The sequence below is a fragment of the Rhipicephalus sanguineus genome, unplaced genomic scaffold (assembly GCF_013339695.2).
Source record: "Rhipicephalus sanguineus isolate Rsan-2018 unplaced genomic scaffold, BIME_Rsan_1.4 Seq254, whole genome shotgun sequence".
Lineage (NCBI taxonomy): Eukaryota > Metazoa > Arthropoda > Arachnida > Ixodida > Ixodidae > Rhipicephalus > Rhipicephalus sanguineus.
This window is the reverse complement of record NW_023614877.1, coordinates 143877-167660: the sequence shown is the minus strand read 5'-3', so window position 1 is coordinate 167660 and position 23784 is coordinate 143877. Positions and strand designations below refer to the sequence as shown.

Below are 23784 nucleotides of genomic sequence, written 5' to 3'. Positions count from 1 at the left end.
TGACAGCAGCGCTTTTCGAAGAGCATGTCCGTGCGCTTGACCGGAAGATGGCAAAGGACGGTCGGAAAGTGTTGTTTGTTGTGGATAACTGCCCCGGTCACGGAAAAATCGACAACTTGGCGGCTGTTACGCTGGAGTTCCTGCCGGCAAACATGACGTCCGTTCTCCAGTCATTGAGATGGTCCGCAAGTATTATAGGAAAAGCCTGCTGCACCGAATTCTGCTGTCATACGACAATGGGAAAAAGTGTGAAATCGATCTGCTGGGTGCAGTCACTCTGATGGCCGAAGCCTGGCGCCAACTACGCCCGCTGGCGATTGCTAACTCCTTCGCACATGCAGGGTTTTCTCGCGTCTCGGAATCGATCGAAGAAGACATTGGTGCAGATTTCAGCGGCTGCGATGAGCTGTGCAATGAAGTGCGCAAGGCAACTGGCTGCGTGAGCGATACTGAAGATGGCGAGATCGCCTTTGAGGAGTATGCGCTCTACGAGGCGGACGTCCCCGTTACCGGAATGCTGTCGGACACCGATATCATTGAGATGGCCGTGAATGACGCACATGACCATGCAGACGAGGAAGAGCCTCGAGAAGTGCCTACGACGACAGAAAACGTAATGTGCTGCGCTTGCTCTGCGACAAGGTCGAATGCAGCGGTGGTGACCAACGGCTCATGCGATGTGTTGAGCAACGGGAGAATGCCTTTCTCGGACCGAACGCGAACGCGAAACAGGCGAGCATCACGCAGTTTTTTGGTCCTCGGTAATAAATTTCTTTTTTTCCCTCTGAATTCTTGTGCCTTTACTACGGTAGCTGTCTCGTGCAGTGGAGCTTTTCCTGGCACCACTGGCTTTTCTTTTACAGTGACCTGGGCAAACATTTTCGGCGTTTTGCTTAACTTGAAATACCGCTTATGTCGAAATTTTCCGCGGATTTGATGGCTTCGAGTTAACGAGAGATTACTGTACCTAATCGCTTTGGCATCGCGTATATACCCAAATTTAACACGTTTAGGTGCTACAGAACGGACGTCGGAGGGCTTGCCTCGAACTTGATGTCGTGCGATGCTCGCTTTTACTTGCTAGTTGCAGCGCGCTGAAGTAACTGAAACTTCTGCTTCATTGCACCCGCAGTTTGCTTTGATGAGCTTCCTACATTTCTGAAGCATGAATTGGCGGAAGAAGCTTTAAAGGTCCTTGATTTTCAGGAAACCCCCCGACACCAACGAAAGAGGGGGGATTCTATTGTGACCTATGCACATTCGCTTGCAGATGGCTCTCTTTGTACTACCCAGTTAGCGCCAGGGCTGCGATGAGGGCGCTGGTGGCGGTGTTTTGCGCAGCGCTGCCTGGGCAGTCTGAGGTCTATAGCTGATCATTGACAGACCGGAAATCGTGGCCTTCGTTCTTAAACCGTTACGTCGATATCCGCGGCGTGCTGTTCCCGTCCCGAAAGTATGCTAAGCGATGTTTGAAGTCGGAAGTTATTGAATTTGGATGTCCGTGGTAGAAAAGTCCGCTGTAAAGGAGACCTGACCATCTTGCTGGCCTTACATTTTAATCAATTATATCCGTATGTCCATTGTACCAGAATCCGTTGTAAATGAAGCTCAATCAATGGAACAAATATGGTGGTCGGCATAGCGCTGCAAATTATATGTAGTATCCGAATGTCTGTTGTAAACAGATCCGTAGTGAAGAGGTTACCGTATTTACCCGCATAATTTGCGCCCTCGCATAATTTGCGCACCCCTAATATTTAACCAGCTTTGCTAAAAAAAATATTTACTCGCATATTTTGCGCTCCCCGCCCCGCTCGAGCCAGCTCGCTGGCGCGCGCGCACGGGGAAACTTTGGACGGCCGCGTCCCGCGGCCCTCACCGAGCAGGCGAGCGCAGTCATACACAAGACAGGCTGCGAGTGCGAAGTCCCTTCTTCTGATTACTTCGTTCTATTCTCAGGAAACCGCCGAGACCGTACCAACCGTACCCGAACACCTAAATCTGTTCACCGGGTGTCGGAACTATTTGAACGTTCTCCCGCCGTGAGAATGCATGCACGCGACACGACACGGACTACTTTCTGCATCGGAGGCGTGCGAGGGCCAGTCGCGCCAACATTTTCCCGCGCTGACCCTCCTCCTCTGCGTCCGCGCTGCGACGCAGCCTTCGTTGATTTCGGAAGTTTAGGCAGTTTAGGTTTCGCGATCAGCCAGTTGCGTTTTCACTGTTCTCTTGCGCTGGGCTACAATAACTACTCGGCAAAATTCAAGCTAACTGTTATAGATTTGCCTACGGAAACGGGAACCGTGCCGCAGAAGAGTTCGCTTTTTAATACAACCGAGAAGGAGACCGTTCCGAGGACCGAAGCATGGAAAGTTTCCTGCCGTTGAAGAGTACCTTTTCAAATATGTGCGAGAGCTTAGGCCCACCGGTATCGCCGTGCCGTGGCACCTCGTTACTCCCAGCATTGTCGCGAAGAGCTTCAAGAAGACGCCTCAACGCACTCGACGGAACCAAGGACGACGCGCTTTGGAAAAGCGGTGACAGCGGCCGCGGCGATGATTCTCAGTCGGACTTCTCAACCAGTGATTCTGACTAGACCGTGCATGACCGAATCTGGCTGGTTAAAGTACGTGCTAATTCCTGTTAAAAAAACCGTTCGTTTGCACTATAATTAATTTTCTTCTTCATTGTATTATATCGCGCGTGTTAGGACTATATATTGTGCGTTATTTCAGATGTGCTCGCGAAATCTCCGCGTAATTTGCGCACCCCCTTTTCGGAGCTCCAAATTCGCGAAAAAAGTGCGCAAATTATGCGAGTAAATACGGTATACTGTATAGTAAAACCAACTTCTAATGATACTGGTTTTAGCAATCTATCGGTTATAACATTGAAAAGCTTGTGCACTGTCAACTTTCGTATGTTTTCTGAAGGGAAATGGCCCGCTTACAATGCCCCCACATTGCATTATCACTTATAACAATAAAGTTTGGCTGGTGTCTGTGCCAGAAAGTAATGGAATGCGAAATACTTCAAAAAAAAAGAAAACGATAAGTACAAGCTACTGCACCTCAACCTACCGCCCCAACAGCCACCGCACGCTTGTACAATAGGACCTGTGTTGTAGGCTTTTCAGTGTCGCCAGCCACGCACACCTCTCCCGTTGCTTTGCCACCTCTCCGAACATGAATTGGCTGCTCCGCACCATGCAAAGCTAGTGTTGACCCACGCTGTGGCAGTAGCCCCTTTGGATTCACAGTATAATTCACCACATAGTGTTTTGACATTGTGGTAACACTGACTCTTGAAATCTGCTATGGCTGCGAACGGATTGACTTGTGACAGTGCTCGTTCAAACCTGTCAGATGATCAATGTGGAAGGGGGTCTTATTGCAATTGTTGCAGTTTCGGATGTGTGATTTGAGCAAAACGTTGGAAAAATGAGACTTTGAAGAGTTTCAGCATCCGACGTTTCAGATATTCTTATACAGTTGAACCCCTTTATAAGGGGCATGGATGTAACGAAGCGGGTATAACAGATGCTATTCACCCACTTGAGCAGCCACACCATCTCTCCCATTAATTTGACCTCTTTCAAGAGAGACTGGATATAGAAGACAATCAGTTGTAAAAGACACGTTGTCAGTGAATTTTGGTCAACAACATTGCTTGTAACAGACATGCTAAATGCTGTCTCTGTTTAATATAACCCTCAGCAAGCGTATAATGGGTCAGTCAGCTATAAAACAATGATAAAAAAACCCCTGAAATGGTATACATTGCAGAGAAGCACTTCAAGCTTACTGCCAAGGGAACAAGCACAACCTCGCATGCACTTCGCAGGCAACCTGAAGGAGCCCCGGACTACCGCGAACGCATGTGTGAACTCATCTGCACAAAGCTTCCAATTGAAGGCAAAGTGTTGGGTCCGCAAGCCTGAAAAATAGCCAGAGTGCACAGCAAATGCTCTCTTAAGCATTATGTTCCATTAAAGGACACTGAAGCAGTTTTCAATTCCCAAATTTATTGGTAATTCGGAATCTTTACCTCTTGTAACATACCTACGTTGATTTTTTCGCGATATTTGATTAAACAACCAGCGCTACAAGCGGGCAAACTTTGGCCGAGAAAACGCCCCTCCGCACTCTTGGAGCATAGGAGAGGAGGACAGTAGAGAGGAAACGTAGAGAAGTGACGTTATCGGGAGGGATGTGCAAGATCGCTGCATTGGTTCGCGCCTTTACCTTCTGCCAAGGAAGCGTCCGCAGTGGGGTTTGCAGGGATTGCTTACCACTACACGTCCTGTTCACTCACTTCAAGATTCTTGCGATACGAAGTTAAGCAAGGTTTTAAAACTGTGCGAAGAAGACAGTACAAAAAACAGGAACACATACGCACACTCTCTGTGCTTGTTTGTGCATATGTGTTCCTGGTGTGCATGTCTGTTCCCGTTTTCATCCTGTCTTCTTCGTACGTTTAAAACATTGCTGAATCCATGACCGACAAAGTTTAGTAGTGTGTCTACGGCCTTTGCTACAGCCTATGCGCTGTTTTGCACCGGGCTCATTATGCCGAGTTCTGCACGGCATTGGCGGCATTCGCAATAAGGTTACATTGCACAAATTTCCTTGAGATCAGAAGATGACTGCAAAGTTGGTCACTGCTAGTAAGAGAAAATCTTCAATCTGTGCGACTCAACTACGACACAATCCATTGTGTATTTTCGTACAAGAGGAGGATCCTCGCCATCACCGAGACTTGCCTTCACGAAATTAAGAAAAACTGTGGTAGTATCTTTGATCAGTGGTTTTTGCGTAGAGTTCGGAGAATTGTGGCAGGGCCCAATATATACTGCTGCAACATTGCAGCTCTCAGTGCCGCCTCGCTTCCACATTGATGGAAGCGCTGCTCCAATTGCTCCAAACTGCTCCCAAAAAGGCAATGCTGCTCCATGCTGCTCCAAAATGTCATTTTTGTTGGTAACTGTTCCGAACCCTGCTCCGAAATGGTGCTGGTAAACTGAAAACAATCAACTTTAAAGGGCCAATAAACAGGCTCCGACTTCTTTTTCACACTCTCCAAACAAGCTCGCCAATTTGTACAGTATACTGCGGCAATCACATTTTCCAAATAGTATTACAGCGCTGCACGCCGCGGAGACCCTCCATTTCGAAAAAACAATTACCGCTCCCCACAAGGATGCCTCTTGTGGGAGCCCGTGTCAGCATTCCCAAGACCCTGCAATATCAAGTCCTTAAGCTGTTGCACGCTGGCCACCCTGGAATTGAGAAATCAAAGATGATTGCTAGGTCCCATGTGTGGTGGCCTGAAATCAACAATGACATGAATGACAAACCAGGTGCGGAGCTGCCCTGTTTGCCAAGCGCACCAGAAGTCTGCCCGGAGGATACCAGTTATGCCATGGCCATTTCCCGACAAGCCCTGGTCCGGGTCCATGTTGATTTTGGAGGTCCATTCTTGGGACACTACTTCCTCGTGCTGATGCATGCTTTTTCCAAATGGGTAGAAGTTCACCCTGTTCCATCACCATCTGCAGAGGCCACAATCTCTGTATTCAGGACTGTCTTTGCTCAGCATGGTCTGCCAGGCATCATTGTTTCAGACAATGGGTCAGCATTCACCAGCATCCAGTACGCCGACTTCCTGAGCAGGAATGGCATCCATCGCATGCTGGTGCCTCCTTATCACCCTGCTTCCAACGGGGCTGCAGAACGGGTGGTACAGACCATCAAAGATAAATTGAAGAAAAGCACACCGGGTGAATTCAGGAAACAAGTGGCCAGGGTGCGCTTTCACTACCGTTCAACGCCTCATGAAGTAACAGGCTGTGCACCGTGTGAGTTGCTCATGGGGAGACGAATCAAGACACCCGATGTCATGCACCCAAGTCTTCGATCATCTGTTCAATTGAAGCAGATTAAAGCAAAAGCTGCATGCGGACAAGGGTTGCCGCATTGCGCCAACAATGGACCCGGGTGCCCCAGTGTTCACCAGGAACTTCCGATCAGGCCCACCATGGGTACCTGCTTCTGTTAGCGGTCCTACGAGCTGCGCCTCATCTGAGGTTGTATTACAAGATGGAACTGTGTGGCACAGACATGGGGACCACATTCGCCCCAATCTCGTACAGACACCGCCACCTGCAAACACTGTGCCTCTAGACCCACCACCTGCAGACACTGTGCCTCTCGACCAGCCAGCTGAGCAGCAAGCAACAAATCCTGTGGAGCCTGCAGGAGCTGCTGCTGAGTCAGAACAGCCACAAAGTCAGTCTCGCCACAGAACTGGGGCTACCACAAGCAGTCACTCCATCGGGAGGGAAGCCCCGTTCCACTGCGAAGAAGTGGCCGAACAAGATGCCCTGTAAACCGGTATTGTCCATAACAAGAACTAAAGGGGGAGGAGTGTGACAATTGATCCTGTGTGCTACACCAGCTGTAGCACCGTCGGCTACTAGCGCCACCTACTGCTGCGAGCGGAAGTGGGAGTGAGGAGAACAGGGCTGGGGGCAGTGTGAAAGAAATAAACAGTTCATGTTGTGTTCTCGCTGAGCTTGGGTCTCGGCTCCACTTATTCCGGCTACATGTAACAGCATACTTCTTGGTGTGGAACCACACTAGACAGAAACAGCGTCAAATCAGTGGCGGCACGTAATAATTGACGCGAAACAAACGAGCGCTAAGAAACAGGGACATACACAAGGGGCACACAGCACAGGCGCTCAACTTTCAACTGAGGTTTACTGAAAGAACATGAAAATTTATAACGGCAACCAGCAAGGGCGATAACATTTGTGATGCCTCCACCCGAAAACAGAAGTGTCAAGACCTCACATGTCCTGTGTGTCTCTTGTTTATGTCGGCGTTTCTTAGTGCTCATTTGTTTCACATCAAGTATGAACCAACTTGCCCAAACACGTCTTGCCAGCCAAGTATTAAGGGAAAAGTGCAGTACACATTTCAGGTTAATTGGAAGACACGGCTGTTTTGTGCCACGGTCGCATTATGAACGAAGTAGCAAATGTGGAATATAGTGGCTTTTACACTGTGCCTATTCGAAGCAAGTGCCGGATTTGCATATTCATCAAAATAAATGTGTATTGATGTAATAGGCATTTGTTTTTGTTTTCTTTCTTTACATAATTTGGCATTTCGTTTATTTAGGACAATTTTTTCTGGTCCTGTGAAATTTAGAAGAATGAGTTTTTACTGTATTATAATGGCTGCCACGATGTGGTGGTGTTATGGCATTGTTGGTGACAATTTCACCAATGTCTGGTCAAGGCAGTTCCACTACCCTTGTGAATAATGGGTGCTGTGAGAGAACTTTGTATTAGAGAAGCTCAAAACATGACACCCGAGAAGTGTAATGATTGCAGCTCCATTGTCCTTGCAGTGAAACCATCCTGGAGAAGATCATTGCCCAGACGCAACATGTGGCCTTGCGGTTGCGGTGAGCTTCTTCATCACCATTCTCTTTGACCCTCGTGGCATTGCAAGGGAAATAATATGGCAGGGGAAAAGTAGCAACCATACTTGGGTTATACAGCGGCGTGGCACTGCATAGAATGGTTGAAATGACTAGCCCGATTTATAGTGGAAACGATCAGAGCTAAACAAATCCACTCTGAGAAGACCGGATGATCGCCCTGGTGGCACTCCTTGCATTGGCCCTTGCAGCCCTCGGTAGGGGTGGGAACTCTTCGTCACTGTGAGGCCTCAGCTTCGTGAGCTCACACTTCGGAGCTGGCGGCTCTCTGCTCGTGCTTGGCCTTTGCCTGGCGAACTCTCAGTGCTGCGTCTTAGGCATGTCAACGTGTAATCACGCGAGTGTGTACGACGAGCTAGCTAGATCATGTGTAGTTAGGAAAGCACGTGAGTGTACAGTAAAAGCTCGTTAATTCGGATTTCTAGGGACCGGAAAAAATGTCCGAATTAACCGAATGTCCGAATTATCGAATGGTCGAAATAAACACAATAAATGCACCAGTTTTTTCAACATACCTTTACTTAAAGTAATCGCGGATGCTTGTCTGTTTTCGAGCAGATATTCGCGCGGACACAATTTTTCTGAGCCCTTCAAGGTGCTCAGCAGCTCGCATGCTGTCTGCAGTGTCCGCAAAAGTTTCACCCGTCATCCACGCTTTTCGGTTGGCACGGTAATCCACGGGAAGATTGTTGATGTTCTTAAAGCAGCGTGGCTTTTGAACCTTTCCGATAACGAGAAGTGGCAAGCGCTTTGTTCCCGTCACGGTTGGCGGCTAAAAGTACGGTTACTCGTTCCTTGCTTCTTTTGCCGCCGATACAAGGATCCCCTTTTATCACTCTTCATCACTTCTTGTCGGGAGAGCCCATTATTCAGAGCACGCAAAATTTCTACTTTGGTGGTGAAGTCCTCGGCCTCGTACTTGGGCCGCTTCGCTGGTGTTGCCATCGGCGGAGAGTGCAGTCACGCGAGAAGTCAGCACAAAAGCACCAGCAACGATCAAGCTAAAGGAGCCGTACTGAAACGTTTCTCGATAAATCGGCGATCAACGATGCTGCACACCAACGGGAACAAAGCAACAAAACCCACACGCAAAAAAAAGGCGTTCAAGCAGTCTCAATCCAAGCCAAGTCGATCATTGATGTCCATGGCGATGCTGCGTTTGAGCTTCACTTTTGTTCCAAATTGTTCTTTTTTCGTTTTCGAGCCTCGCCAGCGGCCCGAAAGTCGCCGAATTATCCGATTTGCGGTCAAATCTGTCCGAAATAATGAGCGCCCAGGCTCATAGAGTGATGTGTATATTTACAGGGACCAGATGACGTGCCTGAATTAACCGATTTTCCAAATTAACGAGAGTCGAATTAACGAGCTTTTACTGTATATGATTGGCTAGCGAGGTCGTGTGATGTCGCCAATCTGCCGCTAGATTTGAAATGCACGTGCTTACACTTGATTGGTTAAAGCAAGATCGTGTGACCTGCTGGATCGGCTAATGGCACACACCCACTAGGAGTTTTCTGTGGATGCTGACTACTACTACGGCTCGGGCTAGACTGATGGCTTCGGTGTAAAAAATTGCAGATTGCCGCAATCAGTTTTGAACTCGTGTACGTGTACTGGGGCAGCAGTGCTTTCTGCCTTACTGCATTATTGCTTGTTTGGTGTTCCCAGTGAAGATGGTTTATACCCACTACAGCAGCCTTTGGAAATGCCAACAGTGTTTTTGAGTGCTGCAGGACCATCAGCTTTCATTTTTGTACTGGTGCGTGTTGTATTGGTGCGCCGTAGTCCGTGGCCAGCCTACGGAGAGGTGACACGGAAACGGGGCGTTCGGGTGAGACTGGAGAGTGTCGTTCCCCCAACGTTTATTACATCACATTTTAGGGAAGGGGAAAAGGGGTGATTGGCCGGCGTGACACGGGTGACATGACTTACATGGCCACGATGGGTTGGCTAAAGAATTAAAAGAAGCGAACACCAGCGGAAACGTGACTCCATGCTGTGGCATTGACAGGAAACACAGTGCAAGCTGGTGTGTTGACGTGATACCAGAGGTCGCACGACACAACAATGTGCTTGGAGTACAGAAAATGGGGGCGAGGGTGTCGGCGCTTCAACAAAACACCGTTAGCAGAGTATTAGCAGGCCACTGTATATTAGCAAAATATTAGCAGGCCCGTTAGCAAGCCACTGCATTCACTGTTATCTTCAGTGTCAAAGGCCATTCCTGTTCCTGTGGAACTCGCAGTAATACAGAGACTAGCAACTCCTCCCCACGCCACTCTGCATCATAAAGCACCCACTTGCTGGACAGCTACTGCATGCTTTAGGCACCACACACTGTCTTCACACAAATGAAATGTACACACAAAATGAGGTGTGTACAAAAGCATCTTTTATTTCTCACGAAGGAAACTAGGAAAGGCGTGCCAGTCGCATTGTCAAATGGCGATCGGTACACCAGTCGCAAGACTCAGCCCAAATGCTCTTGCCCAAATAAATGCTTGCGCTCTTGCCCAGACGCGTGAGACTCAGCCCAAAGGCGTGTGCCAACGCATTTGTTGTTGCAAAAAGCGCAACTGCAAGAAGAAGCATGAGAGGCCATTTATAAAATGTTCCACAGGGTTCGTACACTCGATACCCTTGTCTTGCGGCAAGGTATACATCGGTCAAACCAAGACGTGTGTTAATGACTGGCTAAGGACCAATAATTCAGTAAAAGAGACGACAAGATGCGCACCCCATTGCACGTGCGATATCTTGTGGACGTGAGGCACATTTTTCTCATACGAAGATTCTTGACAGAAGCGCAAGAAAGACGGCACATGAGGTTTTAGAGGCTTTTTTCATTGAAAAGGATGAGCACCGCTGTGTAAGTGAGCCATCGCAATCTTTGTTTCCTGATGAAATTCACTTATCAATGCTAGGCTGTGAGAAGAAAGGACAAACGTTCTTGATAATATGTGCAGTTAGCTTCATTGGTGTTAATGCGTGTATGCACCACAAGATGTATATATTCAAGCATTTGTGCGATGAATAAACAGTTGGAAGTGAACGCTGTATGTGTTTGGTGCCTGGATGTGTGGGTGTGTGCGTGTGTGAATGTGCCGTGTGTTTGCACTCAATAATTTTTTAAATGTACCAACCAGCCCAGCAACGAGTATTACTGTAACATTGCACTTGTTTGTTTCATTTTTAGCTGTTGTTCCTTCTCGTGAATGAACAAGTAGGTGTGAGACAGTGTCTTTTTAGAGTGTTGTCTTCTTTCCCCTAAGGATGCAAGAAAAAAAATGTTTTATATGTTAGTGTGACTGATTGTGTAGTATGTTCCAGAAATGCACATTTGGATGCACATCCAGGAATCTGCCAAAGTATTAAGGCTTCAGTGTGATGAGAATGAGACAGGGAGTACAGCAAAGTATATTTCAGCAAGATGCAGCGTGTGGCTGGTCCCTGTTCTTCTCGTGCTCGACCAGGGATTGTGCTCACAGAAGCAGTGTGTGTTTCCAGGACCATGTATGTGATTGACCAGTTTGCGTGCGAGGTGAAGGACCCCTTGGTGGTGGCTCACTGGGCCTGCCTGTCCAGCCCCACTCACAACTCGGTCAAGATCAACATCCTCTCACAGGGTTACGAGACCATGTGTCGGTGAGTCTGTCTCTAAGTTTATGATGGGAAAGCATAGATTGTGTGCCAGGCAATTAGAAGGTGCCCAACATACCTGTAAACAAAGGAATTCCAAATACAATTTTACTTTTAAAGGGGCACAATTGGGCTTAGCTTGAAGAGCTATCACCACATTGAACAATCCTGCCCACGTTTTCTTAAGCGTCATACGGGCACGTCTCTTTCTCGGCAGTGACACAGCCCTTTGATCTTGTCTTTCACGAGCCATTCAAAACTATGAAGGATAAGTCTTATTGTCAGGAAATAGGTAAGTGCACGACAACATGAGGTTGTATTTACTGATGCAGCATAGCATGGCACAGAATCAACTACTGGCGCAGTATCATTACCGTAAAATCCAGAGCAAGCTCCCTTCCCACTCATCAAAACAGAGGACTCCTGGAAAGGGCACCAACATTCAAGAGGGTGAGGGCAACATTCTCGCGCTTCCTCAGAAGTCCTCTGCAGTTATTATTCATGGCACAGTGCGTTATGACAACAACTCACAAAGGCAACGTGATTAGGCCACGGGAACCATGGCACAGAATTACTTCCAATCATGAGCTCACACCAACACAACAGCTCTTGGCAGCAGACACAGCTCTCGAAGGCCTCACTTTTGCATCTACGTACATGCATCATAGGTACAATCTTGCAATTGCAAATACGGATCTTGAAGGCCAGGCTTTTGCTCGCAGCTAAGTGAAAATCGTCGTGGGTGTCATGAGCCAAGTTTGGGGTGCGGTCTTTATGCGGGAAAAACAAAAAAAAGAATCAAATTTTGACGAATAACTTCGCGTGCAGGCAGTCAGAGACCGGATTGCTAAGCGGGAGTGGATTGTATTCACACAGCCTGAGGTTGCCTGGACACGGTGTGTGATCATAGTGCAGAAAGGGAGGGCAGGGGGCGCTTTCTCGGAGCGGCGCAGAAATTTGAAATTAACAGTAAAATTGTAGGGGGTGCTTGCTCGGGTGCAGGTACCTGGGCATAATTTTGCGGTACTGCAGCATCATTATGCTCACTGTTGTGACCTGGTAGCAGGTTCTTAAGGTAATCATATTGTAATGCTGCTCCCAGCAGGGGAAGCACCGTCTTGTAGTGTCTAAAGATAGTCATCTGAAGAATAATTGTAAGTCTTCAGCGTTGACACTGAAGTGATGTTAATTAGTGTTATGTTTATGACAACCTGTGGGCCCGTCAGGGGCAGTGCAGCTGGCTTCAGGTGCCTGCACTCAGCAGCTCAACATCATCACAATATTGAATGTGACAACTGGCGTCAATGATGAGACTGGTAGCTCATTGTTGTAGTGCGCAGTGCGGCAGGCGTGCACCACAAAGATGTCCGCAGGAAAGCTGCAACCATTCAACACGGATGCAGCTGAGTGGGTGGAGCACGCTCATCTGCGCTTCATTGCCAACAACATAGCCGTAGTGCTATTCCTGACTGTCTGAAGACTAACAGTGTATTCACTACTGCAAAGCTTGGTTGCACCAACAAAGCCTGTGGATGCAACATTCATGACAATTTTCACATCTTAAGCACACACTTCAAGCCAAAAGTGTCTGACGTTTCTTCAGTTCAGTTCAGTTTGACTCTATTTTCCTCGATAGACACAAAAATAGAGAAGGCCCGAACAAAAGTGAAACTCTGTTTATCGTTTCACAAGGCATACATCAAGACGGTAGATGTGTTACATAAATGAAAAGAAACACTCACTGTGCGGAATTATGGTAAAATACAGCATAGACCACTTATAACGTAACCGCTTACAGTGCAGTACCGGCTATAATGCGGTCTTTTCTGACTCCCGTTTACCCTCCCATAGAACTCCCGTTTACCCTCCCATAGAACTCCATACTGCTTATTGTGCAGTCCCCCGAGATGAAAGACCGGTTATAATGTGGCTGCCGGAACATTCTCAGAGATGCGAGGGAACGAGCGTGCTTCTCAGCGGAGATGCGCCAGTGGGGGAGAGCGCGGCGACGGCGTTACGAAGGAGGAGGGGACGCGGAACGAATGAACAAGGAGCGGGGGGAGAGAAAAAAAGAGGGATGGTGGTGGGAGGCAGAGCAGCCCGGCGCGGGTGCGTGGTGTGAGGAGGGGGAGAGGTTGCGTGGCCGACGGAAAAGCCTTTGCCCCCTCTACTTCGTCCGCTTGACATGCGCGCTCCGCTACGCACGGGTGCCCGTGAGCGCAGATATCGCGCGTGCAACCTCAATTCCGTCGCAAGTAACAATGCTTTGAGACGCCATTGAGCTTTCGCCTTTGCCATCAACAGGCGGACTTACAAGCTTGAAATACCTTTTCAGGATAGTTGCCGCGTCTGCTCTCCCGACCGTGAAACTTCGTTTCACGCGTGATGCCCTCGGTTTAGCTCGCGAGTGCGATTTCTTCTACGCCCGATCCCCGTGTTGTCTAGGGCAAGCTTCTCGCGACGGCATGCCAAGTTGCAATGCACACGCTAGGCCTAACAAGCGCTAGCTGCCATGTCGGCGGCCGCGGACTACAGAAGTTGCGGTTTGGTGCCGAGTCAGTGAAACATTTTGCAGTTGTTGCATCTAGAAGGGGTGACTTACATCTTTAACGAAAACGCGGGCGTGCGTGTGAAACACTCGAGTGCTGGTTTGTGGTCGCCACCGTTTTCGACATCGCGCACGCGGAGTGTGTTACCGCAACGACTTCCCGTGACGGCGCATTTTTCCCGTGCCGGCACCGCGGGTCCGCGGACGCTAACCGTTCAACATTTTCAAATGTAAGCAGATGCAAACTTACGTCCCAGTCGCATGCCTCGATAGTCGGAATCGCGCGCCTGCCTGTTGTTCATGTTTTGCACACGTGCAACCTTTCAAAAATGTTGTTTTGGTTATAGTGCGGTACCGCTATAGTGCGCGTATTCGAGACTCCGGTGACTTATGTTATAAGCGGTCTATGCTGTACTACAAGGCATTCCATTTCGTTTTCTTGTTTTTTCATAAAAATAAGCACTTTTAATATGCACACAGTGGACCGTTAACACAGAACCTGACGTTATACAGTAATCTCTTGTCATAATGAAATGTGCTCACTAGAACTATCACTTTATTTCAAATTTTTTCGGTCCCAACACAAACGCATGCATATTTTGGAAAATAAATGAACCCAGCCTTGGGAAACACGTGTACACAAAAAGAAATTTCGACAAACACACACGATGCATATGCATATTAAGGGCACAGGGTAAGCCCTATACGTCCTATGCATTTTTGACCATGTTGAGGGACCATTTTCTCAGCAACTAAAAGGGTTATCTACATAATGCATACATCGTTGTCTTCCAAAGTTCGCGCTTTTTTAACTCTACCAGATTCATTAAAATCTCACTACTTTGGTGAATTTTTTACCACTAGGTTCCAAACTATGAGTTCATTTGAAAATTTGTAACACAAAAGCTTTGAAGTGCATGCTTGCAATTGCGATAAAAAAGTAGCTGTATGCACCTATGCAGAATACAAGGAAGAATAATAGGGATGGGTGAATAGTAAATTTGAGGTTCGAAGCGAATCCGAAGCGAATAGTGATTTGGTCGAATAATTTCGAATTGAATAGTTTGAATAGTACTCGCCACATATTATTAAGAAAAATGAGCATTTTCGTCATGACCCTTGCACAATATTTTTAAGAATTGGAACTTGGTATGAGTAAATGTCTCTTTTTTGGTTTGAAATGAAGTGGAAGCAGCCTTGAATAGTATAAAAATTTGAATGGCAGTAGGGTGCAAGTTATAAGCAGTACAATACGTTACAATTTAAAAATTACTAGACTTAGCGGATATAAGCCCATATAACACGCTTTTAAACTTTAAAAAGAATTATGTAAATTTGACCTTGAAGTATGGCTTCGCGGCAGTGCAGATTTTCCCTGGATGGGTGGTTTCACGGCACAGCAAGCAAACGCTGCAGTGAAACCACCTTTACAGGGAGTTATGTGTGGTCAAATATATACATAAATGCGTTCATTTTGAATACTACGAAATTTTGAATAATCTAAATTTGTATCGAAGCGAATTCGAATACTTTAATATTCGTTCGAATATTCGAAACGCCCGAATATTCGCCCATCCCTATAAATAATCAACTGGTTATCTTGGAATTCATAGGAAATAATGGTACCTAAGGTAATAATAAACATGGTTTTGAGATAATTTAGCTTAAAGTAAGAAAACAGCTGAAAAGCAAACATATTTTGCCACAAAGAGAGTTCAACTATTTTGTTTAATAACTACGAGCTTATTAATCATTGCCAAAGCCATTCCTTCACTCTTGAGCCTGTCGTCTTGCTTGCCTTGCTTCTTTTGTGAGCTGTCATGTAGCTCTATCCGCAATGTATCGTCGATTGTGGTCAGCTTCTTTCAGGAAATTGACTGTGTTTTGGCCGGGCTTTAATCCACGATTCCCCTTGAAGGATGTTGAAAAGGCTTAGAGATTTGACGACGACGAGCTTGCTATGTCAGCATTTGGCACCTCAGTACATCGCCGGCATTTATTTCCGTTTACAGTCGAACCTCGTTAATACGTAACCGCTTTAAGCGTACTAACGGTTAGAACGTAGTGGCAACGAATCCCTGACCGAGTCTCATAGAGCCTAATGCATTCGCTGACCGCTTAAGCCGTAGTGCTTCGCCCTACGCCTACCGGTTAGTGCGTACCCTGCGTACCGCGATAACGTTTTGTGCCATAAAATTTTACTTCGCCGCTGAACTTCCCGACGCCACAACCGGCCGCCAAAGGTTTTCCGTCTTTTCGAGAAGTGCGTAGATTGGTCGATCACTGATTCCCACTTTTGCGCGATTGCGGCGACACCTTTGTGAGTAAGCATCGGGAAAGAACGAAGGTGAGGCGGCGGCCACCGACGAACGTGCCAGCATGACTTATCGCCGACAACCTTATCACAATAAGCAGTGATTCCACTCCTGCGCCAACTGCGCCAAAGTGCGCCAAATTGTATTTACTGCGCCATCCTGATAATATCGACGAAATTTGCGCCAAACTGCGCCAAAGTCTCGGGATTGGGGGCGTCTATCACCGGCAATCGCACCGCCGGCGCGTCAGAACATGTGCAGCTCGATCTTGGGGCTGCCAATAAAGTCGCAATCATGGACCAAGAATTATTCCGCTGAATAAATAGCGCTCGCGCGTGCGTTCCGAGTAAGCGACGATGCCATGCACGGTGCCGACGCAGCTTCTGTTCTGCAAGTCGGCTCGACAGCAAAACGCGCTCTCCGCAGAGGCTCGTGATGTCTAGGCCTATCGGTAGCGAGAAAGTGCGACGGCGATTCATCAGCGGACGTCGTCTGTTCCAGAAACGCTGCTGATAGCTCGTTTCAAGCGTCGCACGGCACGTAAGGAAAGCAATGTTCAGTAATAACTACATGAGTGCCGCTAAAATGTTTCACTTCTGTTTCCGGACATCGCGGAATGAAATCTGGGATCGCTCGCAGTAGATATATGGGACAATATTGAATTTTCCTTGCTTCGAGTTTAAACTTTATGGAAGAGCACGCGAACGGTGGAAACGCGTTGACACTTTTCCTCAGATATACTTTATCCATGGATCTTCATCCAGAATAGCTTTTTCGTAATTCCTTCCGCCAGCACGTCTGAGTTTGTAATCACTCTGCGGTAAATACCCCCAAAAGGCCCTGCCCTTCGAGCTCACGTGCTAGGGTTCCAATTCGAATTTTTTGCTTGCTTTTTTAAAAATGTCATCTCATTAGTAAAAGCATATCTCCTGGTCGGAGCAGCCGCAAATGCGCAGCTGTCATTAGCGGGCCCGTCGCTGACGGCCCACAGTGAAGCGGCTACGCCATGTTACACGTCCGCCCCTCGCTTTCGGGGGTCAATAGCTAACGGTTAAAAAAACTAAGTTTCTCTTAAGAGCGAAGAAATGAATGCGATACCAAAAAATTGTATTGTGAAACGAAGTAAGACTAGCAGCTAACTCTTTTGGATCCGATCTCGCCTAACTCAACAAAACGCTGGTTTAAGGGAATATGGCCCCTCCAGGAACCGAAGCGTTTTCTTGCTCCGACTTTTCTAAACGCGAAGTAAGCGTTGAGAGCACTGCAAGTTTACGAGCCGTCTCCTGATGCCTCGAGATAGCGCGCGCGCAAGCGACTGCACCCTTCGAACGATGCGCCCCCCCCCCTTCCGCTCCCCTTGTGTCCCGTCATGCTCCTTACGAAAGACGGGCGGGGCGTTTCCTCTCTGTTTGATGAGCAATCGACGGCACGCCCGCACGCGGGAAGATGTTATCTCATGCGCTGTTCGTGCGGCGGAGACAGACGGCCGGCTAGTTTAATCTCCGCTTCAGCCGCGTTCGTCGCCAGCGCTCGCGAGCTTTTACCCGCGGCTAGAATGCGCGTGGTGATGTTATTAATTTGGACTTTATAAAATTACGGCAACGGCGACGGCAAAAATCCGCCGAGAGTGTCCATAGAATTGCTATCGCAAGGGTCAATGTACGGCAGGGGCGTAGCCAGAAATTTTTTTCGGGGGGGGGGGGGGGGGGTTCAACCATACTTTATGAATGTTCGTGCGTGCGTTTGTATGTGTACGTGTATATATACACAAGCGAAACTGAAAAATTTCGGGGGGGGTTTGAACCCCCCAGCCCCCCCTTGGCTACGCCCCTGATGTACGGGGCAGATTTCGCCCCCCCTTAGGTGATTAGGGGGGGGCGCCCCCCCTGTGCGCACGCCTATGCTCCTGAGATGATTTTTTCCATGAGATTTGCAGTGAATCGAAATATTTCTAGCCTTCATAAGAGCCCCATAATAATACTCAGGTGCTTGAGTGATAATGCAATATGCTTCTGTATTGCACTCCAGGATATAAAATTCGCTGCTCCAAAGTGCTCCCAGATGCAAAATTATCTGCTCCAAAGTGCTCCAAGATGAAAATTTTGCTGCTCCAAAGTGCTCCAAAACAGAAAGTCTGCTGCTCCAAAAATTGCTCCAAATCAGAAGTCCTCGGTAGCATCACTGAATAAGTATCTTCAGATATCTGCTCGGGCACGCGTGCGGCGCAGCACTGCTTTAAGCCTACTGCACGCTTTTAATAGGCGACAACCTGTACGCGCTGGGCCACCGATCTGTGCCGCTTTGTTGTGCGGGGCTGTGTTCAAGTGCGTGCCGCTTTGTAGAAATGAAAGCAGCTCACTGTTTCGAAGTTGAGCGTTGCTAGTCGTGGGCGACGAGAAACTTCTTTGCATAGACGCTATCACACTAAACGCACGCGTACGGTTCAGCAAGCGTAGCGCTGTTGTAACCATACTGCACGCTTTTATTGGGCGACCACCCAAACGCGCTTCCGTCCGCTGCCAGGACCGCTAGAGTGTCGTGGAGTGCGCATCACTTGCAGGAAGTTCGTCATCGCCGTGTTAACCGAACAAGCTCATCTGTGCTCATCGCCGCATCTGTGCACGGTCTGGAGCGAAGTGGGTACGAAGAACACTCCCATGACAAATGCGCGCGTGCGGTACAGGAAGCGGCCCGGCGGCCCGGCAGTGACGGCGTGAGCCGAGAAGGCGACACGCTGCACGCAACTAGCCAGGAGACGATCGGCTCCACGCAGCCGTACAGCGTTTCGCTCGAACTGTGTCACTTTTCATTTAGTAGCAGATTGCGGTGCAGACGCTCACACATATATCGTGGAAAGCCGACACTGTCTGTTCTGTCGCTACGGCGGTCATTGCATATACCGGACCCTGTAATAGTTCCGAAATGCTTCTTGGCGTTGCCACCGCATGCTATCGGCACTATCGGACGGTCGTGGGCAACGAGACCAGAATCTTTTCTCCAGTTTGGCAAAAAGAAAGAAAAGGCTTTGCAGTGGGTACTTTAGGCAATATTTGCTGTGGCACTGTATTTATTTCTTTGCTGGCGGCGATGGCGTACGCGAGGAGATGCAAAATTTACTTGGTGGTTAATGCGTACTACCGCTTAGTGCGTAGTTATGCGGCGTTCCCGGCAGGTACGCATTAACAAGGTTCAACTGTACAAGAGAACTGTATGGGTTGCCGCGAAATTTATGCTTCCTGAAGATCTACTTACTCACAGAATCTCAACTTACCAACAGGTGCAGCAGACACGAGGTGTAATGAAGCTAGGAGCTAAGAGTGTTCGAACAGATGTGCTGCAAAGAACAAATGCGAATAAAAAGGCGCACCCCGTCTTCTGTTTGCTGTAATAGTTACCCAACAATTTCTCATATATAGGTGACGCCAGAAAAGCATTTTGGCTTTCGTACAGGAAGTTTTTTTTTTTTAGAAGAATGTACCGTAAGCACGGAGCACATATGAGGGGCTTGTCCTTGGGTGCGTGTTCACTCACTACGCGTATTCGGAAAATCTGTATTTCAGTCACAAAAAAACACTTCCTAAGAGAAACACGAACATGGAAAATATGCACTTGCCAAATTGCAAAGAAAAATGTGTGACATTTTTTTTTTAAATTTTGCCTTACCCTCTGCCCTTAAGCCACATTACTCGAAGCACACGAAGAACTTGACCTGCGTAGAATGAAGTGGCAAACAAATGTGTCGCCAAGCGGCAGTGACCCTTTTGCGCATGCAATGTCAAATGAATGCCGCCGATGAACTAGTCTCGTGCAGGCACAGAATAGGCCACAAAAGTACCAAACCCATGACTGATGACCACCTAGTAACGGGTACTAGGCAAGGGCTGAGTGCTGCCAGCTGTTTAGTGCGGAGCGAATGGGAGCTGTCAAATTCCATGGTGCAGCGTGCCTGGACCGTTGAGCTTGGTCATGATTGCATCGCTGGTGTTCCTTGTGATAGAATCTACACAAAAATAAGTTTTCCTGGCGCTTTGGGATGCCAGAAAACCTTGGGAGGACTTCCGCCGTAGCATTCCATGGGGTGAGCTTGAACAATGCTCTAGTGCTCTAAATAGCACTTTTGGCGCTGAAACGTGCCATTCGACTTTAGACAAACGGTCCAAATTTGGGCTAGGGTCATCGAATTTTGTTCCTAGACATTTGTCAATGGCATGGATGCGACGGTGCGTGAACACAGACAGTCGAACCGTAGAATTAGCAGTTTCATTGACAATGGGGCACTGAAAAACTCTGTTTTGAAAACTTCATGACTGCACGCCTGGGAAAAAAATTGTCCAGTGATCATGCAAAGCCCCATACCGCAAAACCGGTCAGTTTTCACAATTTCATATCATTCATTCATTCATTCATTCATTCATTCATTCATTCATTCATTCATTCATTCATATTCATTCATTCTCTTTATTTTCCAGAATAAAACGAAAACATTACATTCTGGATGGTCTCCTGGGCTAAAAGCTGTAATGAAACAGCTTGACTAGGGCCCAGAAGACCAATTACATGGCAACAAGTGACAGGTGAAAATATTTGCACCAAATGTACAAGATATATCACACATGGTACAAAAAAAAATATTTACAAAAACAAAGCATATAACAATACCTGTGTAAGCATAACAGGGAATGATTTTTGAATAAACACATTTCTAACAACAAACAACACTAACAGAATACTCAAATTTATTTACAGAAAAGAAATTGTAATACTACAAGTACAAGGAAAAAATAAACAGCAATAGTACACCTGTAATTCTGGCAGTAAACTACACGATAAAATCATATCAACACAATATAATAATAGAAAAGCATGGTAGCTAATCATATACAACAATATAGTGAAATGTAGTACAACATTAAGAAATAATTAAAATGTATGAATACATTAGTAATTCAGAAATATTTCACGTAATGTATTTAGTGCAGGTTTATGTAAATGTTTATGCTTATTAAGAATACATGGGAGATTATATTTCAATGACTGAAGTTTATAGTCAGTGCGAAAGCGCGGTATGAGCCATCCTCCTACATTACGAGTATTGATAACATGACTGTTGCGTTGCAGTGCAGCAGTTAACACGATAAATTGTTTAAATGAAGAAGAACATATGTAAAATGATCGCAGGATGCGGAACTCGTACATATATTGGATTTTAATTATACTGTACTTACGAAAATATGTCGATGTCGGTGATAAATAACCAGTGTTGGCAATGTGACGGACAGCTTTCTTCTGCAAAAGCAATATTCTGTTGATGTTACATTGAGTTGTAGTAAGCCAAACCAGACTGCAGTAATTTATATGTGATTGAAACAGTGCTTGATATATGCTGACTTTTATTTGTGTAGGGAGAATTTATCGACAACGCGACAGAGCTCCCGCTGTAAAAGAAAGTTCTTGCATAAATGACTTATGTGAGAGTCCCAACTTAGATGAGATGAAAATGTTACACCGAGAATTTTATGTTCTTCTACAATATCTAGTTTTTGGTCTGCACAAATAATATCTTGTTTAACGTTCAGAATTTTATTTCTAGCTCTAAATATTATCACCTTCGTTTTCTTAGGGTTAATTTTAAGTTTATTTGATAGTGACCATGATGTAATACACTCAAACCTCGATATAACGAACACGGATATAACGAATTATCGGTTATAACGAAGTAAATGAAAAATAGCCTTGTAATAGCTACAGTGCTACAAATAAACGTTTATAACGAATTTTCGGATATAACGAAGTTATTTTTGTGGCAGATGTGACTTTGTTATAATGAGGTTTGAGTGTATTGCAAAAGAAACGATTACAACTTTCTATCAACCTATCTGTATCTGCGCCAGAAAACAAGACCGTGGCATCATCAGCATATATTATAAATTTTACCGACTTGTTGATATTAACAATATCATTTATAAAAACATTGAAAAGAAGGGACCCTAATACACTTCCTTGCGGGACACCTCTACTGACAGGCAATGAAGATGAGTGATGGTTACCTAAACACACCCATTGTGATCGTTCTGCTAAATATGATTCTATTAAAGCCAGGGGAGTGCCTCGAACACCATAGATTTCTAACTTATGAAGTAGCGTGCTATGGTCAATGGAATCGAAAGCCTTGGTGAAATCAATGAACAAACCTAATGTAAATAGCCTGTTTTCGATGTTCTCTAAAATAATTTCTTTTAGCCTTAACAAAGCTAACTCCGTAGACCTTCCTTTACGGAAACCAAACTGAGCGTCGCTTATAATGTCACTTCTAGTGAAAAAGTTGGATAATCTGGAATGTAGCATTTTTTCGAAACCCTTAGCAAACACCGGAATAATCGATATTGGGCGATAGTTTCCCAGCAAGTTTTTGTCGCCACCTTTAAACAGAACAGACACACAAGAGCGCTTCATTTCACGGGGAAATTCCTCTGACTCTACTGCTAAATTAAATATGTACACAAGTACAGGGGCTAAATGCTCTAAAACAAATTTTATGGGACCGATCTGAAGATTGTCAATATCTAATGCACTGCTATTCTTAAGGCTCATAAATGTTCTGAATACTTCTGGTTCGTCTGCCGGGTTGAGAAATATGCTTTCAGCATTTCTATCAATGGGAAGGCACAGCGCAACTGAGACAATGGACAAGAACACGCAACACAAACGAGCGCCGACTTACAACTGAATTTATTTCAGCCTTCCCATTGCTATGAACCAACTCGCCCAGACCAAAGTCTTACAGCATTTCTAATAGTTGAGCTATTCATTTGCAGGGTATTCTTAATTGGCGGTATACTGGAAGTGAAATATTTCTTGAAAGAATCGGCAAGTATTGCACCAGTTAGTACACGATTGTTTAACGTAATTTCACGTGGCGTGAAGTCTGCCTTGTGGCGTCCTGAAACGCTGTTTATTGCTTTCCAAGCTGCATCAGGGTACCTTGTACAGATACCAGAAAACAATTTTTCGTAATACGCTATCTTCGCCTTTCGAAGAGCGCTGTTTAGTTTATTTCTGAAAGCTTTATACTGCTGTAGTAATTCTTCCTCTCGCGATTTCAAGAATGCATGGAAAAGCTTATTTTTTCGGTTTATCAAACGCCTAATAGCAAATGTGACCCAAGGTTTTCTTATTTTCTTTGACGGTTTAAACGTTTAAAAGGAAAATGAGTGAGGTAGATATTTGTAAAAGATGCTATAAATTTTAAGTACACTTCATGAACATCTCTAATCATATAAACGAAAGACCAGTCATGCATGCTAACGGCACGCTTGAAAGCCTGCAGTGATATTTTGTACTTGGACAGTTTGATGTTGACGCCTCTTTTCTGTTTTTGAGGAACTGTATTGCATGAAACACTGGACAGTGGTCACTTATGTCTGATGAAATAGTACCGGCGTTAGAAACAAGTGTGTCAGCATTCGTAATCATCATGTCTAACAGTGATGAACTGGTTACTGTGATACGAGTTGGCGTTGATATTAGATTTATAAATCCAGATGAGTGAAGGCACGATATGAAGTCGCACGTGCTTTGAGTGTCCTCCAAGATGTTTATATTAAAATCACCACCGCACACAAGCCGATATTTGTTGAGTTGATATATTCTAAGAAATTGTGTCATGTACCCACCATGAGCGGTTAATCGTTTTTTAAGCACAATGAACACAACCTCAGACTCGAGCTACGGCATTTGCGGCGCTTTCTAGCGCGAAACTGTTTCAGCGTT

The 23784-nt window shown here is 46.2% G+C and overlaps 1 pseudogene; it reads left to right on the top strand.

Moving 5' to 3' along the window:
* LOC119376859 (mediator of RNA polymerase II transcription subunit 17-like) overlaps nucleotides 1-23784 on the top strand; it is a 258514-nt pseudogene that overhangs the window by 137014 nt on the left and 97716 nt on the right.